The sequence below is a fragment of the Anomaloglossus baeobatrachus genome, chromosome 1 (genome assembly GCF_048569485.1).
Source record: "Anomaloglossus baeobatrachus isolate aAnoBae1 chromosome 1, aAnoBae1.hap1, whole genome shotgun sequence".
NCBI classification, from domain to species: Eukaryota; Metazoa; Chordata; class Amphibia; order Anura; family Aromobatidae; genus Anomaloglossus; species Anomaloglossus baeobatrachus.
In genome coordinates, this window is record NC_134353.1 from 815,898,208 (window position 1) to 815,910,288 (window position 12,081).

Below are 12,081 nucleotides of genomic sequence, written 5' to 3' on the forward strand. Positions count from 1 at the left end.
ACAGTCTGTTGCATGCTGGTTTGTCCCAACACATTGCCTGTGGTTGAGTAGACCTGTGGATCTACATGGGTAATTGGGTATTGTGTGTGTGTATGTTGTTGACCTTGAGGATAGTTGACTGATGTTTGTAAGTGTGGTGTAGGTAACATAGTTGAGATTGGATAATGAGGCATCATGAATGATTGTGGGTATGTTGAACCTGGAAACAAATTAGGTAAACCACCAATATTTGTGGGTTGAGTAAAGTAACTAGTAGTTTGAGTTGGTTGTAAATTCATATAGTTCAAGGGTTGCTGAGAGGTAGCACTTTGTACTGTGCTTAAGGCACCAGTATTGGTTGCAACATACCCTTGTCTAATTGGTGTTGGGAATAACGTACTTGAAGCCATTGAAGGTTGTCCAGATTGTTGTAATAGTGGATTATTGACTATTACAGTTGCCATTGTTGTTTGTGTTGAAATTGTATTTTGATTGTCTGTTGTGTTTGGGACTGTATGTTGTTGCATAATGGTACGCCAATTTTCTATGGCCTCATACACTCTCACTGGTTCCTGTTCTGCCTGACTAGCTGACAGTAGGGTCAGCATAGCAGCTCTTACACGTTCCTGCCTATCTGAAGGAATTTTGGTTAAGCTAGTTGATAAAGAGCGACAAAAACGCTCGGCATCTGTTTCTGGAATTAAAGTGTTCATTATGTGAATAATGCGTGTGTCAATTATTTCCGGTAAGGATCTCATTTCCTCAGGTCTGCGGATTCTTCTTGCACGTAGAGGTTGTGGTGCAAAACGTGGAAGTACATTTGTTTGTGTTGCTTGTGTAGCTGGTGTGTTTGTTTGTTGCGTTGATGAGCCTTGGGTGTTGGTTTGTGCACTCTCTGTCCCACCCTCATGTGATTCAGTTGCTGCATCTTGTTGAGTCTCAGGAATTTCAATGTCTTCTCTGGCAGGTTCTTGTTCTGATGCTGAGGTGGCTGTAGCAGAGGGACCTGCTGTTGGTTCATCATCTGATTCGTCAAGATTATCCTCCGTTCTATAAGAAATGTAAAAACATATTACAATCTTAACATTTATCTTTGTCCAATTTTCTTCAGGGGTTTTTTTTTTTTTTAAAAAAAAAAAAAAACTTACTGTGTAACTTCTAAGATGGGTGCTAGGAAGCTTATTTGTTCATAGTAGACATATCTGCGTTTGCGGCCTTGGCTGGATGAGGATGGCATAGGGTTGTACTCCCTTCGGTACTGATCACGGGCTGAACGCCAACGCCTTTTTACCAAGTCAACTGGGGAAAATTAACAAATATGTCACTTGCAACATTCTCCATAAATCTGCACACATTAATTTAAATAATGTTTGCGAAATTTAATATACAATTTAACACAATTATGTTGGTCAAATACTTAGGATGAAATATAATTTATTTAGATATTCTTCATTCAAAAACATGTTTAGACATTCACACAAAACCAAATAATATTTCAGAATAATTATATTTTAAGTAATTGTCATCTATATTTAAATTATAATTCGGTGTTTTTGCAATGACATTTGGCTAAAAATTACTCGAAATATTATTTGATACATGTAGGTAATGATATTGACATGTCATTTTAAACAATTTTTTTTTAAAAAATAAAAAAAAAAAAATTTTCAAGTGTGATACTAAATTTTGACTAATACAACAGGGAATTTTAAAACACATGACAGTTTAATCAGTTAATTAAGTAAATTCATGAAGAATTCCAAGTCAGATTACAAATTTAAGTATACTTCGATTTTTGACACTGATGAAAGTTTGGTGATACTATGAAAAAAGTGTACAGGAACTCAATATATTGAGTAGTACATACACCAAATCTTCTCATAGGATTTTACACTAAAAGACAACATAACTATGCCAAAACAATCACAGTTTGAAAGTATGAATAAATCCAAATATAGATATTAAATAAATAAATATAAAAAAATACAACAACTTACCATATTTAGCACGCTTTGCAGGAGAACATCTAGTCCATGCATTATTGGGGTACACTTCCTCAGCTACTTGATTCCAATGGCGATCAACTGTCAGTCGGTCATGGTAACCATCTACACGTGTATCCCATAATGGTGGGTGAGTCTCGACAGCTGTTATAAGTTTCTCCGTGTCCACCCGTGGTGCCATTATTATATTTCGAAGACGAAAGTTTGCTCAAAATAGATCTTGCAATACACAGAACTCCAACTTCTTGCTTGCTCACTCCTTCTGCAAATGCACAGTTAGTTTTGTGCAAAAAAATATGTTAGCTACGCCACCTGAAAGTATTTCAGAGTGTAACAAACTTTCTAATTAAAACACGGACACGGACCACACGGATAGCATACGGAGGCCATCCGTATCACGTACGTGTAAACACGGACCCATAGGATTTAATGGATCCGTGAGGACGTGATGCCGGTGGAAAACGGACATGTCAGCGCTTTTTCGACACGCACAAACGTACGCACGGAACGGACACACGCTCCGTGCGCAAACACTGACGTGAGGCTTTTTAGATTAAAAATAGTATGTCAACATCAGCACGTGTCTCCGGTACGTGCAAAAAATGCCAAAAACGTACCGGAGGCACGGATGTGTGGCACAGGCCTTACAGTGTAACACTTGTTACTTGCCACAGGTGAAACAAAGTTGTGTACCCACAATTTTGAAAATGTGTCAATAATTTTGTCTGGCCTATTTGGGGAGTTTTGTGTGAAATTATGACCAATTTGCCTTTTTTTTCTCATTTTTTGTGTGTTGTTCCAATGCACACAAAGAAAATACAGATGTTTTGTTTCACACATGTTTAACTGTAATAATTTTCTGGGAGAAATATTTCATTTTCTGGAACAATTTCAAGGGGGACCAACACTTTTGACCATGATTGTAGTTCATCTCAATAAACAGCCACATGATGTTACCACTAACAGTGACCCCATCGGTTTGAGTCAATGTTCTGCACAGAACATTATGCCTGTTCACAAATGACTAAAGGAATCATTGTTGGACCAATTAAAAAAAAAAAAAAAAACACAAGCACATGAGAAAACTGTCACTGTGGTACTAAATGGGCTGTTGGCCACTACTGGATTACCATCTGTTTCAAAGGTGAAGTCATGTTTACAATGGGTTTGTGTTAAAGACATTAAAAGGGGTTAGATACAATCTTAGGAGACCTCAGACTAAAGGCCCCGTCACACTAAGCAACATCGCTAGCAACATCGCTGGTAACGAACAACTTTTGTGACGTTGCTAGCGATGTTGCTGTGTGTGACATCCAGCAACAACCTGGCCCCTGCTGTGAGGTCGTTGGTTGTTGCTGAATGTCCTGGGCCATTTTTTAGTTGTTGCTGTCCTGCTGTGAAGCACAGATCGCTGTGTGTGACAGCGAGACAGCAACAACTAATGTGCAGTGAGCAGGGAGCCAGCTTCTGCTGAGGCTGGTAACTAATGTAAACATCGGGTAACCAAGAAGCCCTGTCCTTGGTTACCCGATAATTACCTTTGATACCAGCCTCCTCCGCTCTCACTGCCTGTGCTGCCGGCTCCTGCTGTGTGCACATGTAGCTGCAGCACACATCAGGCAATTAACCCGATGTGTGCTGTAACTAGGAGAGCAAGGAGCCAGCGCTCAGTGTGCGCTGCTCCCTGCTCTGTGCACATTTAGCTGCAGCACACATCGGGTTAATTATCCTGATGTGTGCTGTAACTAGGAGACTGGGGGCTGGTCACTGGTTGCTGGTGAGCTCACCAGCAACTCGTGTAGCCACGCTCCAGCGATCCCTGCCAGGTCAGGTTGCTGGTGGGATCGCTGGAGCGTCGCAGTGTGACAGCTCACCAGCAACCTCCTAGCAACTTACCAGCGATCCCTATCGTTGTTGGGATCGCTGGTAAGTTGCTTAGTGTGACTGGACCTTTATTCACATTTTTTCAAGGCAATTGGAGTACCAATTCAAGGCAAATGTATTATTATTATTACTATACTGTCCTCACGCACTTTAGCACGGTGTGTAGTGAGACATGTAGCTGTACCCCCCCCATCTGCTACTTAGGAAAGAGGCTGTTGAACTGCAAACTTCTTTACTCATTGTAGATAGAACAGGAAAGGGTGAAACTATGGGATGATACAATAACGATATTTCAGAATGTATAGTGTACATTACATGGAATACAGGTAATCTGATATACAAAGCATGAGATAATACAAATAGCTCTACCATATACTAGCCGATAGACTGTCTTCTCAACCATGGGTAAGATGGAATATGGCCACCGAGTCAGTGACAAACAACAATGCATCCTGGGACTTCCCATAATACCTTGCTATTGAACCAGAAAAAAATATATAAACATTTCTAAAAAGTCATGCAACTGCAATGTCACAATCACTTATGTACACTAAATGGCTAACTCGTAGAGAAACCTAAATCTCTGCTGGGACAGAACAATTATTATTATTAATTATTATTATTATCTCTAGCTCCAGGCATAAACTACTTTCTTTTGTAGCAATATTACATACGTCTATATATTCAGAACCTTTAGCAGAGCCAGTAAAGAGAAATCTATTTTGTTGCTCATGGGCTAAAACTGTACAAGAGTACAATTTTGCTTTGCTTGTCCTGTTTTGGACTTGTTTTTATGTGCTGCACAATCCACTTGGACTTTAGATTCAATCTACTCCGCTTGATTTTCTAGCAATGTGCAAAATTCATGTTTTCCAACTCTAGAGGCAACACTACCATCACTATGATAAATTATTGAAGAATGTTGTACTTCCTTTATCCCAAACATTATGGGACCTGTTTAGTTCGAAAAGTTCAACTCTTGACTTTTGTTTTACAAATACAGTTTGCATTGATATTACCCTGGCATGGTGTCTTCTGGGAAAGTAGAGAAAAAAAGTATTCAGCTCACCCATGTAAGGTCCTCCAGTCTGCGGTTGATGCACGTAGTCCTGCGGACAGGCAGGTCCAGCTTCAGAGTAAACGGTAATAGAAAATGAGTGGGACTCAGCACCAATATGGATGAATAAAAATCTTCATGCTTTATTTGAAAAGTTTAAAAATAAAGAAAAGGGTCACAAATCATCCAAAATCGCCATGCGACTTGCCGTGCGGCTTGACGCGTTTCGGACACAAAAGGGGAATTTAAAAACAGTCCTTAATCATAAGCCATGTAGGATGGGAGGCAAGAGATATATATAGTGGACACACCTGATTTTCCCCTTGGCTCAGAAAAAACTTATACCTTTTGGGACCTTGAAAAAGCGTTCACACAGAGACTCAGGACCTGGTGGGACTCAGCCACTCTCAAAAAGTACATTGAAAAATCCATAATCCCACGTGGCTTAAGAATAAAGAAGTTCCCCACCTTTATATTCCACCAAGATTTTCAGACAGAGTGGAATAATATTCTTACCACCTGTTCACTCAACCTCATGAATCTCATCATCAAGGAGGAGGAAGAAAGACTAAAATCTTTTGAAATTCAAGATTTCCTGAACAAAAATTATGATGCAGTGGATTATAAAAAACTCCATGATAAATTCCTCATTAATATCCATAGAATTGAAGATAATCTCATTCAATACAAACAAAGAAAGTATAAGAGGGATACTAATGATTACAGTACCAACCAAGTTTATTCTTGGAATACGTCAAAAAGATCCATCTTGAAATACCGCAAGGATTATAATCCTAAGGAAAAGTCTGTAATATTCACTTCAACCGACCTGGATACCACAGGTGGAAGTGGCAGTTCATTGGATTCAGATAGGAGTTCAAATATTGCTGAAGGTGCGATTCCCAAGAAGTCAAAAAACGGAATGGCCATCGAGGAGGAAGGAAGCACCAGAGGTGCGGTAAAATTCACTCCTCGACGCACCAACAGAAACTGGCACCAGAGGTATTAAGTACATCCAATCATGCTGAGTTTTCCGTTATAAATCTATCTGCATGTTCTATCAGCTCTGCTCAATTACAGGTTCTTAAAAAGGGTCTGAATTTTACCCCTACATCCCGGGCCGATTTGTTTCAGACCATTAAGGACATTAACATATTTATCAGAAACCTTACGGTTAAAAAACATTTTCTTTCATCTGAACAGAGCCGTGCTGATACTGCTTCCACCTCCAGTGCCGCCACTGAAGTATCCTCCTTTCCATTACATATGAGTCTCAGGGAACATATCTCCACAAAAATCCTGTCTGAAATGGACAACTCCAATAGTCCTGAACTTCATATTTCTCCGTTTAAAACAACGAATAAAGATTTTTATCCAGTGGCTTCACGTGTTCCCATTATGGACACATACCAGGATCTAATGGAAACCGAAATAAAAAATATTCTTTCCTCCAGTTCTGCATCGTCCAACAATTTTACCACCCATGAGTGCAAAGCTCTTAAGGATTTGAGTAAAAACCCTTATATCACCATAAGAGCAGCCGATAAGGGTGGCTCAGTGGTCATTCTCGACAGTTCGCTGTATGAGAGAGAAATTATGCACATGTTGGAGGATCCTACCACTTATAAACGGCTCACATCTGATCCTACAGAAGCCTTTTCCAGGAAATTAAATACCATTCTTGACCAAGGATTGTCTTTGGGTATTTTTGATAAATCAACCCGTGATTTCCTGATTAATGATGTTCCTGTGTGTCCAATCTTTCAAGGACTTCCCAAAACCCACAAGGGTCTCTTTCCACCACCACTACGACCTATTGTAGCCAGCACCAATTCTCTCACAAGTCGGACCTCAGATTGGCTAGATAACATCTTACAGCCTCTTGTAAAAGATTCAGCTGGCTACATCAGGGATTCTAAACATTTGTTACAAATTCTTCCTGCCCTTACCTGGACTGACAACCTTTTCTGGGTCACAAGTGATGTTGCATCATTATATTCATGCATTCCACATAAATCCGCTCTTAATTCCTTATCTCACCATTTAAATCGATTGACCAATATGAGTGACATACACAAAGATTATGTCATTTTGATCTGTGAGTTTCTTTTGAAACATAATTTTTTCAGCTTTAACCAACAGTTCTTTTTACAAGTTAATGGATGCCCTATGGGTGCTAGTTTTTCTTGCGTTCTAGCTAATTTATACATGGTTTCCTGGGAACCCATATACATACATACACCTGACAATCCCTTTTTGGATCAAATTTTTTGGTACGCGAGATACATAGATGATCTCATAATGATCTGGAAACGCAAGAAAAACGCACCCATCACAAACCTATCAGATAATTTTCTTTCTTATTTGAATTCAAACCACATGAATTTGAGCTTTACTGTAATGTTTTCTGGAAATTCTACCCCCTTTTTGGATGTATATCTTACCGGTGACCCCGAAACAGGTTCCATTAATACTTCTTTATATAGAAAACCGCTTAGTGGGAACACTATCTTGCATGCAAATAGCAATCATGCTAGACATACCATAAATAATCTACCCCTTGGCGAATTCCTCAGAGCACGCCGGCTTTGCTCTACAGATACTGCCTACTCCCTGGAATTGGAAACTATGAAGAAGCGTCTACAATACAGAGGTTATAAGAATAAGATCCTCTCTCATGCTGAAAAAACCGCTGGAGAAAGAACCCGCAATGATCTACTCTCTGACAAAGTCAAATCTGATGAAAAAAACTGCCGCATTGTCTTCTCTACTCCTTACAGTGTTGATTTTTCTGAAATAAAAAAAGTTTTTTTACGCTATATTCCCCTTCTCCAACAGGATCCGGAGTTAGCTCAAATATTATCCAATGGTGTCAATGTCGTGGCCAGGAAGGCCAAAACCATAGGCAATATGATATCTCCTAGTCTTTTCATTTCTCAAAATAAAACGGAGACCTGGCTTAGTACAAAAGGCTCCCACAAGTGCGCTTTGCCACGATGCGGACTTTGTAAATTTATGAGAAAAACGCTGTCTTTTCCAGTGGGTGACATTTCCTATAACATTTCCACTTTCATAAATTGCTCTACTACATATGTTATATATAAAGCCTCTTGTACCATATGCTCGAAGGACTACATAGGCTGCACTTCCAGGCCTCTCAGAAAAAGGATATCCGAGCATACCCATATCCCACTCCCAACTCTTTCTTCGAATCCGCCGAAATATAAAAGATCTATTTCAGGTCTCACCAGACATTTTCTTGACCTTCACAACGGTGATTTTTCCACTATGAACATTGTAGGCATCGAGCAAGTCAAAAAACCTCTAAGAGGAGGCGATTGGTTTCGTGAACTTCTCTACACCGAGGCCAAATGGATATTACGGCTCGATACCCGGCATCCAAAGGGACTTAATTATCGTTCCGATCTACGCTATGTCATATGATTATTATATATATATATGAAATATAATCATGGGTTTTTTTGTTTTTTTTTTTGTTTTGTTTTGTTTTGTTTTTTTTTTTTTTTTTATTCTACCTCACCTCCAATATCAATGGCCATATGAACATTTTGTGTGATAGATATATACTGAGGAAACAATCAGAAGATATGAATATTAACACAAAAGGATAATATGAATTTATTGGAGAATTACTCATATCTCAGAGTAGGATATAAATCTCATTAATAATTCTCATAACCGAATTCCTGGATATCCTATGTTTTATAAGTTTCTTCCATCGTACACATGTGTACACACTGCACACATGTGTACATAGAGCTCATATAGCTACACATACAAAATATAGAAATAAAAATAAAGACTAAAATAAAAATATTATATATTTTTTTTTTTTTTTTTTTTTTTTCATATGTCTATAATATATAAAATCCTATACTGGAGACGATATAATATCTAGTCCACATACATGTATTTCTATCTATCTTTTTCTTTGCCCTGCACCCACAGAGCACATGCATTTATATGCATGTGTACACATACCATCTATATAAGATATATCCACTTATTATAATATCTGCATGAACATCTTTTCATAGACCAATGAAATAATCTTTTTGTTTCCTTAGTGAAATAATTGCTATACGAAATATATGGGTGGGTGGAATGGTGCACATATACACATGTATGCTTGCATTAACCTTATTTTGAGGTCTTTTTGTAATCTAAGAATTGTTTTTCATTGAATTCCCCAGTAGATATACATACGCATATGGGGTTAAGAGAATCCAATGATATACCAACCCTCTTACTAATTTGCATGTTTTCGGGTGGACTCCCTTCCTGTTTTCCATCTTGCTCTTGTATTTCATTGCTTCTTAAGGTGCTATATATATCTCTTGCCTCCCATCCTACATGGCTTATGATTAAGGACTGTTTTTAAATTCCCCTTTTGTGTCCGAAACGCGTCAAGCCGCACGGCAAGTCGCATGGCGATTTTGGATGATTTGTGACCCTTTTCTTTATTTTTAAACTTTTCAAATAAAGCATGAAGATTTTTATTCATCCATATTGGTGCTGAGTCCCACTCATTTTCTATTATGGTGTCTTCTGCCCATGGATATGATCAAACATAAGAATAAAATGACCTTGATAACCTGGTCTAGTTGAGCTCTGGAGAAGTATTCCCACAAAATGCCTATAAAGAATTACTACTGTTCTAATTTTTTTGCAGATGACAATTGCTTTTATTGCATTTAGTTGGAATTTTGTACCAGCATTTCCAGTGATTTCATTATCATACCATCACTAATAGCAACTGAGAAAACGTGAGGGTCTCACAGGGACGTTTATACCCTATATACAGATTATTGTGCCTTTTTTTGATATTTTATAATGAAACTAACAGTTAACCAAAAAAACACATAACAGGCACATGTATGCTATATACTGTATGTTACCAGCTTACCTGGTGATGAGGATTCGATAAGCCATAGGTGACAGTAAGCGGCACAGACCAGAGCCATTGAAGCAGTGTAGCATGACAATTGGATAATACTTAGTACAGCACAATAGTGGACCTGGATATGCAGGACAACAAGTAAATTAGCAGAGTGGGAGGATCTATATGAAGCAGCTAGCACACAGAAACAGCAGAGTTGCGTATGCAATCAGACACCTTCTTGCGGTTGTAAAGACTGCACATAGAAACAGCAAAAGTAGGGTAAACAATAAGCCACTGTCGCAGGCGGAGGAGGGGACGCTGCGCTCACCCACTGCTCGGGTCCGGCTGCTGCTGCTCGGTGGTGGCTCGAGCGGTGGGCTGGATCCCAGGGACTCGAGCGGCGTTCCTCGCCCGTGAGTGAAAGGGGGGTTGGTGTGTGGTTTGGAGATATTGTCCGTGACGCCATTAACGGTTGTGGTGAAGTTGTGACACCACCGCTGCTCTGGACGGGGATCCCGGGAGCGATGACAGGGAGCAGCTTGGATGTTGGTTCTCCCCTCCGTGGGTAGGTGGGTTGGTTGTCCCGGGGCCCCGGTGAGGGTTTTGGGATGACAGGCGGGTGACGGGGCCTGGTGAGGTGCAGGGTCGTGGGGGCAGCGCTGTGCCGCACGGCACGGTGGTACTCACTCAACCAGTAATCCACACAGAGTCTCTGGTCAAACAAACGGCTGGATAGACGGGTACCACAGACGGCTGCGGTGGTTCTCCTCCCGGCAGGTTGATGGTGACTGCCTTTCCCTGCACCTGTGTTGTGTTTACGGTTCCAATGGCTTCCCACCGGTAACCTGCTCCCCAGCTTGGATGGATGCTGAGGGAGCCCCTTTTGTCCGAAGGCTCTGGCCCTGAGAACTGTAGCCTTGGCAGTGACTGTGTTTCCCTTTACGGTGTGAGCTGTTCAAATCGGGTCTTGGCTGCTGGGAAATCCCGGAGGTTCCCTTCGCTAACGGATTTGACCGGTTTTACGGCGACTCCTAGCCTGGTCGGGGTCCGTAGGCCCTGCCGAATGGTGCTGGCTTCTCTTCACTCCCCGATCTGGTACCAGCAGGCCACCACCCATCCCCGATCCTTACGGTTCACTTCAATCAGCCTCTCCTGCAGACGGTCAACACCGTCTGCCAACCCTGCTGTATGTGCCCGGGCCATGCACCCGGACACGATCAGGCTCCTCTACTACCACTTCACTTTCCAAACGTAATCTGAACCTTTTTCCCGCCTCCAGGACTGTGAACTCCTCGGTGGGTGGGGCCAACCACCTGGTCCACCCCCTGGTGTGGACATCAGCCCCTGGAGGAAGGCAACAAGGATTTGTGTTTGAATTTGGTGTGCCTAGTCAGGGTGTGGGGTGTGTTGGTGTAATACCTGTGACGACCTGGCTTGTCCAGGGTGCCACACCACCTTTATCCAGAAGTAAGGATAGCACAAAAGAACAGCAGAGTTGAGTAGACAATCAAGCACTTAGCTGCAGGAATGGGAAGAGCTGAGTAGGCAATGAGTCACCATGTTACAGGAGAGTTTAGTGTGTGGACAGCACCTTGGAATAGCACAGACAAGTAGGCTAACAAATACCATAAGGCCTAGGATACACGGCAAGAAAAATGGTGTGAGTTTAATGAGATTTTAAAAAAAAAAAATCGCATTCCACTCGGACCAGTATTACTCTATGTGCCTGCTTCCATGAGCGATTATTTTCTCAGCCCTAATCGGACAGAGAAAACAGTCGCAGTATGCTGTGAGTGGAATGCGATCCTGTTCCACTCGCACCTATGCAAGACACATCGCACTGCTCTCGTATTACACCGATGTAACGCGAGAGCAGTGCGAGAATCACAATTGCCGGCTAATAAGGAGAGAGGGAGATAAATCCCTCCCCTCGCATCGCCGGCCCTTCCCTCCGCAGCTGTGGTCTGATCGCACAATCAGACCACAGCCACAATGACCCTCGCATGACTCTCAGCTCCCACTGTGCTGCCAGCGTGAGCCGAGTGTTATACGAGGATCACACCTAATACCGTGTGGTCTCGGCCTTAAGGTACCGTCACACATAACGAGATCGCTAGCAAGATCGCTGCTGAGTCACCGTTTGGTGACGCAGTAGCGATCCCGTTAGCGATCTCATTATGTGTGACATCTACCAGCGATCAGGCCCCTGCTGTGAGATCTCTAGTCGTTGCAGAATGGTCCAGGCCATTTTCTTC